The following is a 12,359-nucleotide window of genomic DNA, read 5'->3' as shown; positions in this document are numbered from 1 at the left end:
CATTTGAACAAAAAATTTATTCTTTATATTTAGAAAATAATGAAGATGCTTTTTATTTATATGAAAGATGATCTCTAAAATAAAAAGCACCATTAAAGATGCTCTAAGGGATTTCAAACACAAAACCACATCTAACCATTCAGCTAACCTTCCGTATACAACTTAAAATTAATATTAAACACTCAAACTCAAACTATATTCCAATATAGTTTTACTCTTTTTTGGTACATTATGGATTCCTATTTATCTAGTATTATCGATTCAATGTTTTATATTTATGTTTTCTTTATTTGTTGACATGATAAATTGTATATAAGCGTTTATATATGAAGTTTATTCAAATAATAGGTGCGTTTGATTCAGGGAATGTTGAATTACTGGGAATATTATATTAATCGAAAATTAGATTATCTTGAAGATTACTGGGAATATTTAGGGAAATGTGATTGGTTTGTTAGAATAAATTGATGGATATGTTATATTAACGTATTTGGTTTGGAGGAATAAATTGATGGGTAAGTTATTTAAATCACTAAATTGCCCTCATTTTTAAATATTAATATAATATAATATTTATTATTATTTTTTGAATAATTTATTTTAACCTCCAAACATTTAAGATTTAGCTAAAACACTATAACTTATATAAAACTTTAATTTATAACAAAATCACCCCCACCCACCCCAAGCCACTGTCGGCTGCCAGTCACCACTGCCTTCCACTATTGGAAGTCGTTGAAAGTTGGTGGAAATCGTCGAGAGTTGCCAATATGGCTGTTTCAAGCCATATTGATGGCCGAAAACTAAAGGTAGAAAAATAACCCACTCGGCCCAGCCCGTGGTGGGTTAAGCAAAAATGCGAGTCGAGTTACAAAGGCCTGCCTCTTTGGCCAGAAGGGTTGGCCCAGCTCGGCAGGTTTTTGTGCGGGCCAACCCGTAATTTTGTTTTTTTCAATTTTTTTCTTTTGTGTAATTTTTTTTAGTTAACTTTTCAAATATCAATACTTCAATTAAATTAATTTTTTTTGTTAACATTTCAAATATTAATTCAATTTTAATACAATTAAATTGTAATATAAGAAAAAATAGATTTATTCATTTATCAAAAAATAAAATAACAAATAAGAAATTACAAAAATTATTACCTCGTTAAAAACCTTACCAAGAAAAACCCAATTGGGATAAAAACTTGATAAAGAAAAAAGAGTGTAGTAATTGATAGTTAATTTTCAAATTATAAAGTTATAATTTATAAAACAACTAATTTGAGGGTTGACTAGAACCTTCCTCATTTGTATCATCTAAATTACAAAATTGAAATGATTCTATTAAAGTATCGTCGACAACCTCGTATTGATCCTGATGGTGCGACTGTTCCCAATCTCGAAGACTGTGAGGACTTCAATCAATTTTGGTGAAAGTTTAGTCCTCCTGTCATTTAAAATTCTTTCACTTGCAATAAATATTTTTTCGGATGAAACAGTTGAGAAAGTAATAAAGAAAACATCTAGGACAAGTATTGATAATATCGGAAAAATACATTTTCTGGTTTTCCAATATTCTAAGACATCAAAGTTGGCTTTTTGTTGTAGATCTGTTGGTTACACGTCGGGGGCTCCCAAATATTGGTGAAGCTCATTACTTTGTAGCTGCATGGAGGATAGTATATTTGTTGTTGATGCTTCTAAAGAACAGGCTATGCTTCTGGTTCGGGTCCTCTTCGGCCTATTAAGTGCATTCTAGGAGTCGAAGTCTTCATTTGTGTCTTCTGATGCTACTTCCTTGGGTATTTCTCCTATTCGTTGGTTCCCATACCTGTTTTCATATTGCAAATATACCTCTGCAAGACACTGTCTTATCTCTCCTAGTTGATTGACATATGCTTCGTCTCATAAATTTTTACTTAACGTGTCTAAACCATTTTCTAAACCCACTAATTTAATTTTAGGATCAAATATGATAGCTAAACAAAAAAGAAAAGAAAGGGGTTTCCAATATTTTTAAATTTTAATTTCATTGCCTCTATTGGTCCTGTTAAAATTTCATTGTTTCTGTTTTTTTAAATAAATCTGAAATTTTTATAATTGTATGTATTACCAATAGACTAGTAGGATAATACACGTCAGAAAGTTTTAAAGTGGATTGACAAAAAATTTTAAGAAAAGAATTAAATTTTTAAGCTATATGTCAGTCACTGTCTACCAAATAATGACTCCTATTATTTGCTACAAAATAACTAATTAAATTTGTATAAAGTAAACATGAATCAAGCATTAAATAAGTACTATTATATCTAACAGGCATGTCTAATGCAAAAGTTCTAGGAGACATATTTGATTTTATACTAGTATCTTGAAATTCAATATTTCTTTTATTACTACTAGTAATTCAAGCTAAAGAATCTCTAATTCTATCAATATTATTTCTAATTTTTTTAATATCATTTTTTACAATTAAATCAATAATTTGATATGTACAAGGTTGGTGAAAAAACTTCACATTGTCATAAAAAAAAAAAAAAAATTATTTTAAAAAAATCAAGCTCTACTATCAACACTTGCATTATCTAAATTTAGACTTATCACTTTGTGAACAATATCATAATCTTCTAAAACTTCAACAATTTTATTTTAAATTTGTTGACCATTATGATCCATATCCATTAATTTAAATCCCAATAAAGATTTATTTAATTTACATTCGTTATCAAAATAATGACTAGTCACACAAATATAATATTGTTTAGCTCTACTATTCCAAATATCGATGGTTAGAGCTGAAAGATGGAATGCATGAAGAATGATGCATCTGATACTATAACATGTATATTCATATTTTGCAAAAATTTTCATTCAAATTGAAAACAAGTAAGGTATAACTTGTTACCTTAAGTCCTTAGCAACCTTGGAGACTTTTAATTTCAAGAGAAATTAAACAAAAGAGTATCCACACTATGGTAAAAGAAGAATTAGGCCAAGAAAGACATTTAGGTTTCTTAGAAATTTTGATCTCTATCTCAAAAATGATATATCATTTTCTTTATATATGTAGCCTTGTAAACAATTCAATAATTGTTTTGAACTTCCTTAAACAATTTCATAATTGTTTTGGAGTTGTAAATAATTCCATAATTATTTTGAAGTTGTTAAACTTCTTTAAATAATAACATTGGATAAACATTTAATCATAATTAACAATTCCACTCTTAAATTGTTTACATAACAATTTAACCCTTAAATTGTTCATATGTTTACAACTACAACCTATTGTTAAATTCAACTTAAATAAAGAAAATGATTAATTATGAATTGGAATTCCATTTAATTCCGATTAGCAATTTAACTCTTAAATTATTCATAATAACTAATATAACCCTCAATTGAATCTAATTCAATGATAATAATATAAATAACTTGGTAGGTGCTAGCCAACCTTGGATAATCAACTCTCTTTGGCTATTTGTCAATTCTTCTTAGTTTTTATGTGTGACCTCTTAGGTTCACTGTAGCCTAGCCATGGGTCCAATATCATAATTTGTTCCGATATGTTTTGTCATAACTCTTTATGAACAAAACTTCCACCGATTATGGTAGGTATCTAGCAATGCTCTATAACCCCTAAGTCATAATGAAGATATACTCCAACGAACCCTTTTATAATCATACACACTGTATAATCAAATCCTTCTGTTGTCTAATCCCAACTAAGAATGGATTCATGGTATGTCAAAATCCTTATCTTAATTTTATATCAAATTGGCAATCAATATATATGGAACGTATTACCATGAAACAACCTTTTAGGTAACATTTTATATACCCCAACCGGAGATTTCCCTTTTCCAATGTATCTTGCCATTTGTCTAGGAACTTGATATCAATTTATACCAAGTCAACGGATCCCATTTTGACTATCACTTATCCTCACACATAAACAACACATAGTCAAATCGGCTTATTAACACATGACATGATTAGCCTCCTCTTTATACACCATATAAACCATATGCGTTTATGCAGAATCCAACCGTGATATCTCAGGTCTAAGGATTAATAATACACTAGTACGATCTTATGATGAATCATTAACTACATTTTAAATGTCTATGTGATTAATCATAAATTGTCATATTCGATAAACAGTTCACTAACCGTTTATCCATGCTAATGCCCTAGTGATATAACTTTTATAATTATCCACACTAATACCATCACATGATATTCTACGGAGGCATTCAACATGCCTCCTGTGTAATATTATTGCCCAATTAATATTACCTATGTAAGGAATACTTTGATGATTTTGATCTTCTAAAGATTTGTATCATCCGGACATTTCATATGTAATACATATATATAAATGAAGCAATAAATCACATATGAAATAAGAACACTTTTTTCTATTGATAAGATAGAAATGTATATACAAAATATATGCATTAACATATATATACAAAACATAATACCTTGGAACTGACGATACGATTGGTTCCTAGGACATACACTAACAAGAGCCATACTAACATGACAACTATGTATTTTATTTCTTAATTCTAATTTCATCTTCCCAAACAATTTTATTAAATCATTTCTAGTTTTAGTTTTAGAATAACTTTTAAATCCTGGAAAAAAAATGAATTTTTAATAAATCTTTCAAAATATTTATCTTCAGTCATATTAATATGTTAATAAATTGCAACAATATATAAAGCTAATTGTTCCCGATATACATTAGAATTATATTGCCAAGTAGTACCCATATTAGTTATTTGAGTTTGATTGGTTTCTTTATTTCCATGTTGATTCATATGTTTACTAGCATGCCTTTTTAAAGTACTAGTACCATTATCTGCATCAGCTTTATAAATATTTCCACAATACTTGCATCTTGCTTTCTTTACTTGAACTCTATTTTGTCTTGTAAAACTTTTCGAAATGCACTCAAATGTCTGATGTGTACCTATTGTCGGTTCTGACTGCAGTTGATGGCACTTCTGCTTGAGATGGAGTTGGACGAGGACGACTTTTAGAACCACTAAGAGTTGTAGTAGCATGGGGATGAAGGGAGGAATATTATGAGGTGTATCGGATTTTGAGAATGGGAAAGCGAAACTATTTGAATATACTACATTTACGTTAGTAAATTCAGGGGGACTAGGATAATTTTCTTTATCATCGAAATTGATAGGATGAAAATATCTATCAATTCTAGCTTAAAAAAAAAAAATTTGGATATGGAAGAAATAAAGAACTAAAGAAGGAGAATTGAAATTTGGAAATATGAACTGAAAATTGCAAAAACAAATAAAAATTAAAATGAGAGCAAATTAACAACAAAGAGATTGAGAGATTTCAATAGAGAAAATGAGAGAATTTGGGATGTGAGGAAATATGAGAATTTAAGCCCTATTTATAGAAAAAAAATGGGAAAAGAAAATGACCAAAAAGATCCCTCTAACAGCTATAAAATGACTATATTTTAAGGGTAAAATAGGTTTTTGAAAAAAAAAATGTTAATTTAATTTTTTTTGTCCAACCTGCCGAGTTGAAAACCCCCAACCTGGTGGGTTGGATGGGTTTTTTTTTTTTTTTTTTTTTAAATATAACCCACTGGCTCACCGGGTTGGCCTATGAAGGCCCAACCCACCCGGTAGGGTATACCCAAGCTAGGTTAAACCTGGGTTGAGGCGGGCTAGGTTAGGATTGACCATTTGTTCCACCTCTATCGAAAAGGACAAGATGGTTGTAGATTTGGTCGGAGATGGCAAAAAAAGGTCAGATCTACGATCATCTAGTTAGTTTTGGCCATCAATATGGACGAAAACGGTCATATCGGAGCCTCTTGACGACTTTCGACGGTGGTCAGCCAGCTACCAACGGTGGTGATCTGCAATTTGTTTTAAATATAAGGACATTATTGTTAAAAAACTTAATCAAACAAGGATAAAATTGTAATGGTAGATTAATGTAAATTGATTTTAAAAAAGGGCATTATTGTCTAAAACAATTATGTATAAGAGATAAAAGTGTAACAAAAGTAAGATTACTAAGAAATCTTACATTACCTAAGAAAATAGAGATAATTAGATTACCTCCAATATTACCAATAATAAATACTACTGGTATTAAAAAATTATCAGAATCTTATATTACTTAACAATCAAATATGATAATCAAGTAATATAAGATAAAATTAACCCGATAATCCTATATAAACCGCAACTAAACAACGCACCCATTTTGGTAAGTGAACATACATAGGTGAATGATCTTTAAACTCATTAAAGACTTCACATCAAAGGACAAGTTAATATTTTAGGCTGCAAATAAGTGACAAAATACCGACACACGTTTGGAAACATATATAGAGAATGAAAACACGAGCGTGATTTTGACTCTTTTTAAACCTTGTAGTGTACATGTACAATTTAAAAAAAATCGTCGGGTATTTCATAAATATAAACTTTATATTTTCCTCATTACCTTACCCTCTTATAAGCTACTTTGTAGTACCCAATATATAATTATTTTGCAAAACCCCCCCAAAACAAAACCCAAAAAGCAAACAAAATTCAAAACTTTGATTTGAAGTTTCAGTTTAAATCAGAACCAACAAAAGCATTTCAGATCTGAAGACCAAGACCAAGACGACGAAGAAGATTACAAAGACGATTTCTCTCTGCAGATCTGAAGCAGAGCTGAGCTGTTGTCTTCCTCACATTTCAAATCTGATGAACGAGTGAGTAATTCCATAATTATCATTGTACAATCATGAGAGTATCCTCTGCTTCCACTGCCTCCGCCGAAGACCGGATCGCCACACTCAGCGGCGGAGGCTACCGAGACGCCGAGTCACTCTTCCGGACCAAGCCGATATCGGAAATCCGAAATGTTGAACTCACCACCAAGAAACAGATCCAGGAAAAGCAGGAGGAGTTGCGCCAATTGGTTGGAACTCGGTACCGAGACCTAATCGACTCGGCCGATTCGATTATGCTTATGAAATCGTCATGTGAGTCCATTTCTTCTAACATTTCTTCAATTCATTCGCACATTCTCTCTTTGTCCGCCGAAACCCCCAAATTGGTCAGCCCTAACCCAAATCGACTTAAAATTTACGGCATTGCGTGTCGTGTTAAGTACTTGGTTGATACACCGGAGAATATTTGGGGTTGTTTGGATGAATTTATGTTTTTGGAGGCGGCGGCGAGGTATGTGCGAGCCAAGCACGTGCAGTACATTTTGATTGATGTTAATAAAGATATGGATCAGTTGAATTTTCCGCTGTTACAACATCAGTGTCAAATTGTGGATAGTTTCAAGGCGCAGATTTCGCAGAGGAGTCGAGAGCGTTTGTTAGACAAAGGGCTGGGAGTTAATGCTTATGCTGATGCTTTAGCTGCAGTTGCGGTGATTGATGAGCTTGAGCCCAAGCAGGTTCTGGGGTTGTTTTTGGAAACAAGAAAAGCTTGGATTCTGCAAACATTGGGGAGTACTTTTGCTTCTTCTGATGTTGTTTCTGTGTTTTGTAATGTTTTGACTGTTATTCAGGTCAGTGTAGCTCAAGTAGGGGAGTTGTTTTTGCACGTACTTAATGATATGCCTTTGTTTTATAAAGTTATTTTGGGTTCGCCTCCCGCTTCTCAATTATTCGGTGGGATTCCAAATCCCGATGAGGAGGTTAGGTTGTGGAAGTTATCTAGGGATAAATTAGAGGCTATAATGGTGACACTTGAAAAAGATTATATTGCCAAGACGTGTTTTAGTTGGTTGAGGGACTGTGGTGGGGAGATTGTTAGTAAGATTAATGGCAAGTTTTTAATTGATTCAATCAGCTCTGGCAAAGAACTTGGATCAGCTGAGAAGTTGATACGTGAGACCATGGATAGTAAGCAAGTGTTGGAGGGTAGTTTGGAGTGGCTTAAGAGTGTATTTGGATCAGAGATTGAATTGCCTTGGAGTAGGATTCGTGAGCTCATTTTGGAAGATGATTCTGATCTCTGGGATGAGATTTTTGAAGATGCCTTTGTTAGGAGGATGAAAAGGATTATTGATTCAGGATTCGAGGACTTGTCCAGAGTTGTGAATGTTGTGGAGTCCATTCGTGCAATAGGAGGGGATACTTCTGGTGGAGTGATTGATTTCCGCACATACTTGAACAGACCTTCTACTGGTGGTGGGGTTTGGTTTATTGAACCTAATAATAATGTTAAGAAGGCTGGTTTAGCGTTGGGGCATAAAGCATCACACGAAGAGAATGATTTTCAGAGTTGTCTCAATGCCTATTTTGGTCCTGAAGTTAGTCGGCCTCAGCGATGCATTGACAATGTTACCCAGGCTGGGCCTTGAGGACCTGCTGAGTTTCTTATGAGTCTCCACATCTCTAGGTTGAAGAGATCTTGCACCGTATCTACCACAAATGTTCTGAAAGCATGTCACCATCTTGGGACAGAACTCAAGAGGGACTTGATGATCTATATGCTGCCATGGAAAGGCACACAGGATGTCAGTCTTTGGCTTCACCTATCATTGTTGAAAAATCCCTATTTATTGGGCGACTTTTGTTTGCTTTCCACAACCACTCAAGCACATTCCAGTAATACTCGGTTCTCCAAGGTTTTGGGGAAAGAAACTATGGCTGCTGTTTTTGATAATTGTCACCGTCTCTATTGAGGCAATCTGGATTGCTATCCAGCATGACTGAGTGTGCACTGCGCTGGACGAAATACCACGGCATGTCGTCGAGGAAGCAAACACTCCACTGGGCCACAGAAGACAAATTCAGCTGCTACTGCTGCATTGTTGGAGCAAGAAAGTGCCACGTCTCCGCGAATCTGAAAGCTTTTCTGCGATGAACACAAGAGATCTCTGCATTAGAGCCCAACAGCCTGTGGACATACATAGTAAAATAAGTAATCTGTGACTTTTGTCTCTGGTCTCACGGAGATCTTGACACAAGATGTCTGTGATTGGCCAGGCAACAACTCCTTGTGGGTAAGTACTTGCAGTTTTATGGTTTCTTCTCTCTCAAGCACTAGCTAGCGCTTGGAGCAGCTGTGGGGCGACGTTAGAGCCTCGGTGAACTACTACCGTCGCTGGTAGAGGCAGTGACATGCCACGTTTTGACGGACGGGAAGCATTCTTTGCTCTTCGACAAGAGCGTGGACACTTTCTTGACCCTCCAAGTTTTGACTGACTCCTTCCGCAGTACATGTTGCTACAATCATCTTCCATAGGACCACATGTGTGGCGAAGAGAGATTTGGACCCGTTTGGCGCTGTCCTTCACGCGTGAGGTTTGCTAATATTTTTTTCCATTAAAATACAACAAATGTGCAAACTAAAATTTTTGGCACAATTTGGGCTTGCACTTTTTAAAAGTCACATAATGGCAAACCTAAACGTGATACTTTTTATGCAAATGTCAATTTTCTACTCAGATGACTTAATCTGTTAGAATCAGCTTACAATTATATTCGGTTTTATGTTACGCAAGAACGCCTCTTGTTCAGATTTCTCATCTTCTGGTATTGTGCAGGTTGGGAGAGACCGTGGCAAGCAAGACAGTCTGAGAGAACCAGTCAGAGATGAAATTTCACTCCCATCCATGCCTTCCCTCTATATCATCTCATTCTTGTGCCGAGCATGTGAAGAGATTCATAGAATTGGAGGGCATGTACTTGAAAGTCAATTCTGCAAAATTGCATCACAACTATGGAAAAGGTATGCAGCTTGCTTATGTCATATATCTTTCCTCCATGATTCTTGCTATAATTAATATATACATCTAATGAATTGTTACCACTTGTTTTTATTTATTATTCTATCAATAATCTTTTGGTTTGCTACACAAGAAATTTGCATTTATAGTTTATTTTTTCCGATAAGAAACTCTAGAAAATTTTGATTCGCAAGTCACATGTGGGGTTAAATGGGGGTTGGTGTTTTACTAGCATCTAACCAAGTTTTCAACATTATAAAATTGTTCTATATTCTTGAAGCACACATCAGCTTAAGGATGATAGAAACAAAACTAACCAGTTATTATAAAAATTACTTGAACTATTTGACCTGCTTAACTGCTTGTTGTTGGTCTGTCTAGATATTTCAGTTTCTGTGTTTAGATTGTAGTAGAGTCTTTAATTATTATGAATCTGATAGAACACCCTCTAACACTCAAACATTGGGCTGGGCAGTGGCCTTTTGGCTTAGTAGAACTCTCCTTGGAAAACCGCTTGCCAAGGGAGGGTGCCCAAGCCCTTATAACCCCAATGCCCACCCTTTTCCTTCCATGTGGGATCCTAACAGAATCCTTGTTTGGTTTGAATGTTTACACTTTGTTTCTTAGTATGGTAGGATTTTGCTCAACAAACCAAGTAGGCGCAGAAACCTTAAAGTTAATTCTTACTTCTCAGTTTTTTGTTTCTAAAATACCAGCAGATTTCTACATAGCTGTTTTTTTGGGTCATTTGGCTCGAAAGATAATCTTTTGTAAGATGTAAAAGCAGGAAATTCTAGTTTTTTCGGTTTTTCACTTATAGCTCTACTGCATTCATCATTTTTTCTTCGTCGTTGTAAATGAAATTTTTTTTTTTCTCTGTATTTTTTTTTCCTTCCCCTTTTAAGGTTGATCTGACCCTTCAGTGGATCCCTGATCCACTAGTGTATTTCTCTTTTTCTCAACACATTGCTATTTAGAATTAGGGCTCCTCTTTGTTTAGTAGCACTATATTATTTCAATTTGAAGTATTGGCTTCTCCAAAAAGTATTGTGTATTTTGCTGAATTACATGACTGGTTGTTATCTTTATTTGAACATAGAATCCTCTAACCTTTACATTTTGTAGTTTCTTGTTGATTTATTTCCGTCATTGTTTACTGTCGGGCTCATAAGTTAAGAGTATCTCTGGTTATACACCAATTCCACAAGCTTCTTCTAAACTTTTTGCTTATATAATGATAATGCAGGTCATAAGCATTTATATGAACTTCCTTTCTGCTATAGAGGCAAATGGATCACAAGTGTCAGGAGAAAGTTTGCAGTTCTTTTAGACTTAAGATTTGCTGCTCGTTCTTCTGTTGTGATTCTAATATGAGTGAGGAGTATCTCCAAAAATCCGAAGTCAAAGTTTTCTTTCGGCGAAAGCAGGATCAAAGCCAAACAAAATCTGCTATTGGGGAGCGTGTTAATGGATTAATTAATCGTTTTTTCACAAGATTGAGTCCTATTGACTGGCTTACGTAAGAATTTCTTTCCATATGTACAATAATTATAATGATTTCAGCTCATTAATTTCCTTTTTTTTTGGGGGTGGGGTGATATTACTTTTGAATGATTGACTAAGAAATTATTATGTACTAGTTTGAGTGTGAGTATTTATAACTTTGATTTCTAACTTTATATCATTCAAGGTACGAGCCATATCTCAGGAGAATGAAGGCAAGCATCCTGCGGCATGCTGTCCTCTTTGGTTTCTTTGTGCAACTTAATCGGTTGTATACAGACCCTGTGCAGAAACTGCCGACTAATTCTGAGTCAAATATTATGAGTCCTACAGTTCCTCGCTTCAAATATCTCCCAATAAGGTTAGTGTCTTCATTTCTTTATTTGATTCTACCATTCAGTTATGATTACGTTTATTGCATCTTCACAAAAGCACAATCCACCCCCCTTCTGTTTTCCCCAACAAAATAAATTTTCTGCCTTCATTATCTGTCCTTTAATATAGGTCTTTGTTTTCTTTGGTGTGCAGTGCTCCAGCTCTCTCTTCAAGACGACACTAGAACTCCATTCCAGCTGTTTCAGATGATATCTCTTCAGAGGCTTCCTTAAGCTATACAAATGGAGAGCTTTCTCAAAATCTTGATTTGGATGACAACTCAAGTTTTGGGTAGCAGCACCATTCTTAAAGTCTTTCATGCAGGCAAGTCTTTCTACCTATTTTATTTTTCTTGTTCAAATAGCATTTCAATCTATAGTTGTGGATCTGTGGTCACTGCTCAGTGAGGTAAAACTTACATGATATAATGGCATGATTGGGAAAACAATTTATACAATTAAAATATTCATTTACGGAAAATAAGATTCAGTGCTGGGTTTCTGATTCTTCAGTGTCTAGGATGTTCAGGTTTCATTCCCCTGATGAATGTGCTATTAAATATGCCTTTGAAGCTGTGTTTCCTGCCTAAGAATTGAGGAATTTCCAACTTGTCTTAATCTAGAATTTGAACAGCGAGTTCATGCCTTTTGTGGTTAGTATGGAATAAGCATTTTGTCTACTATGGTCAAATTTTAATCACAAAAATTGGGGATAGCTTTCACGGCTACTTGTTTCTAGGATGTCTTGAAAGGTCAATTGATT

General features: G+C 34.3%; 1 pseudogene; it reads left to right on the top strand.

The window, feature by feature from the left end:
* The first annotated feature begins 6,715 nt into the window (after window positions 1-6,715).
* On the top strand, window positions 6,716-11,892 carry LOC116146567 (annotated as a pseudogene).
* The last annotated feature ends 467 nt before the right edge of the window (window positions 11,893-12,359 follow it).

The sequence above is a fragment of the Pistacia vera genome, unplaced genomic scaffold (genome assembly GCF_008641045.1).
Source record: "Pistacia vera cultivar Batoury unplaced genomic scaffold, PisVer_v2 Contig479, whole genome shotgun sequence".
Classification (NCBI taxonomy): Eukaryota; Viridiplantae; Streptophyta; class Magnoliopsida; order Sapindales; family Anacardiaceae; genus Pistacia; species Pistacia vera.
The sequence above is the reverse complement of the archived record's forward strand: the minus strand, read 5'-3'. Positions and strand labels throughout refer to the sequence as shown.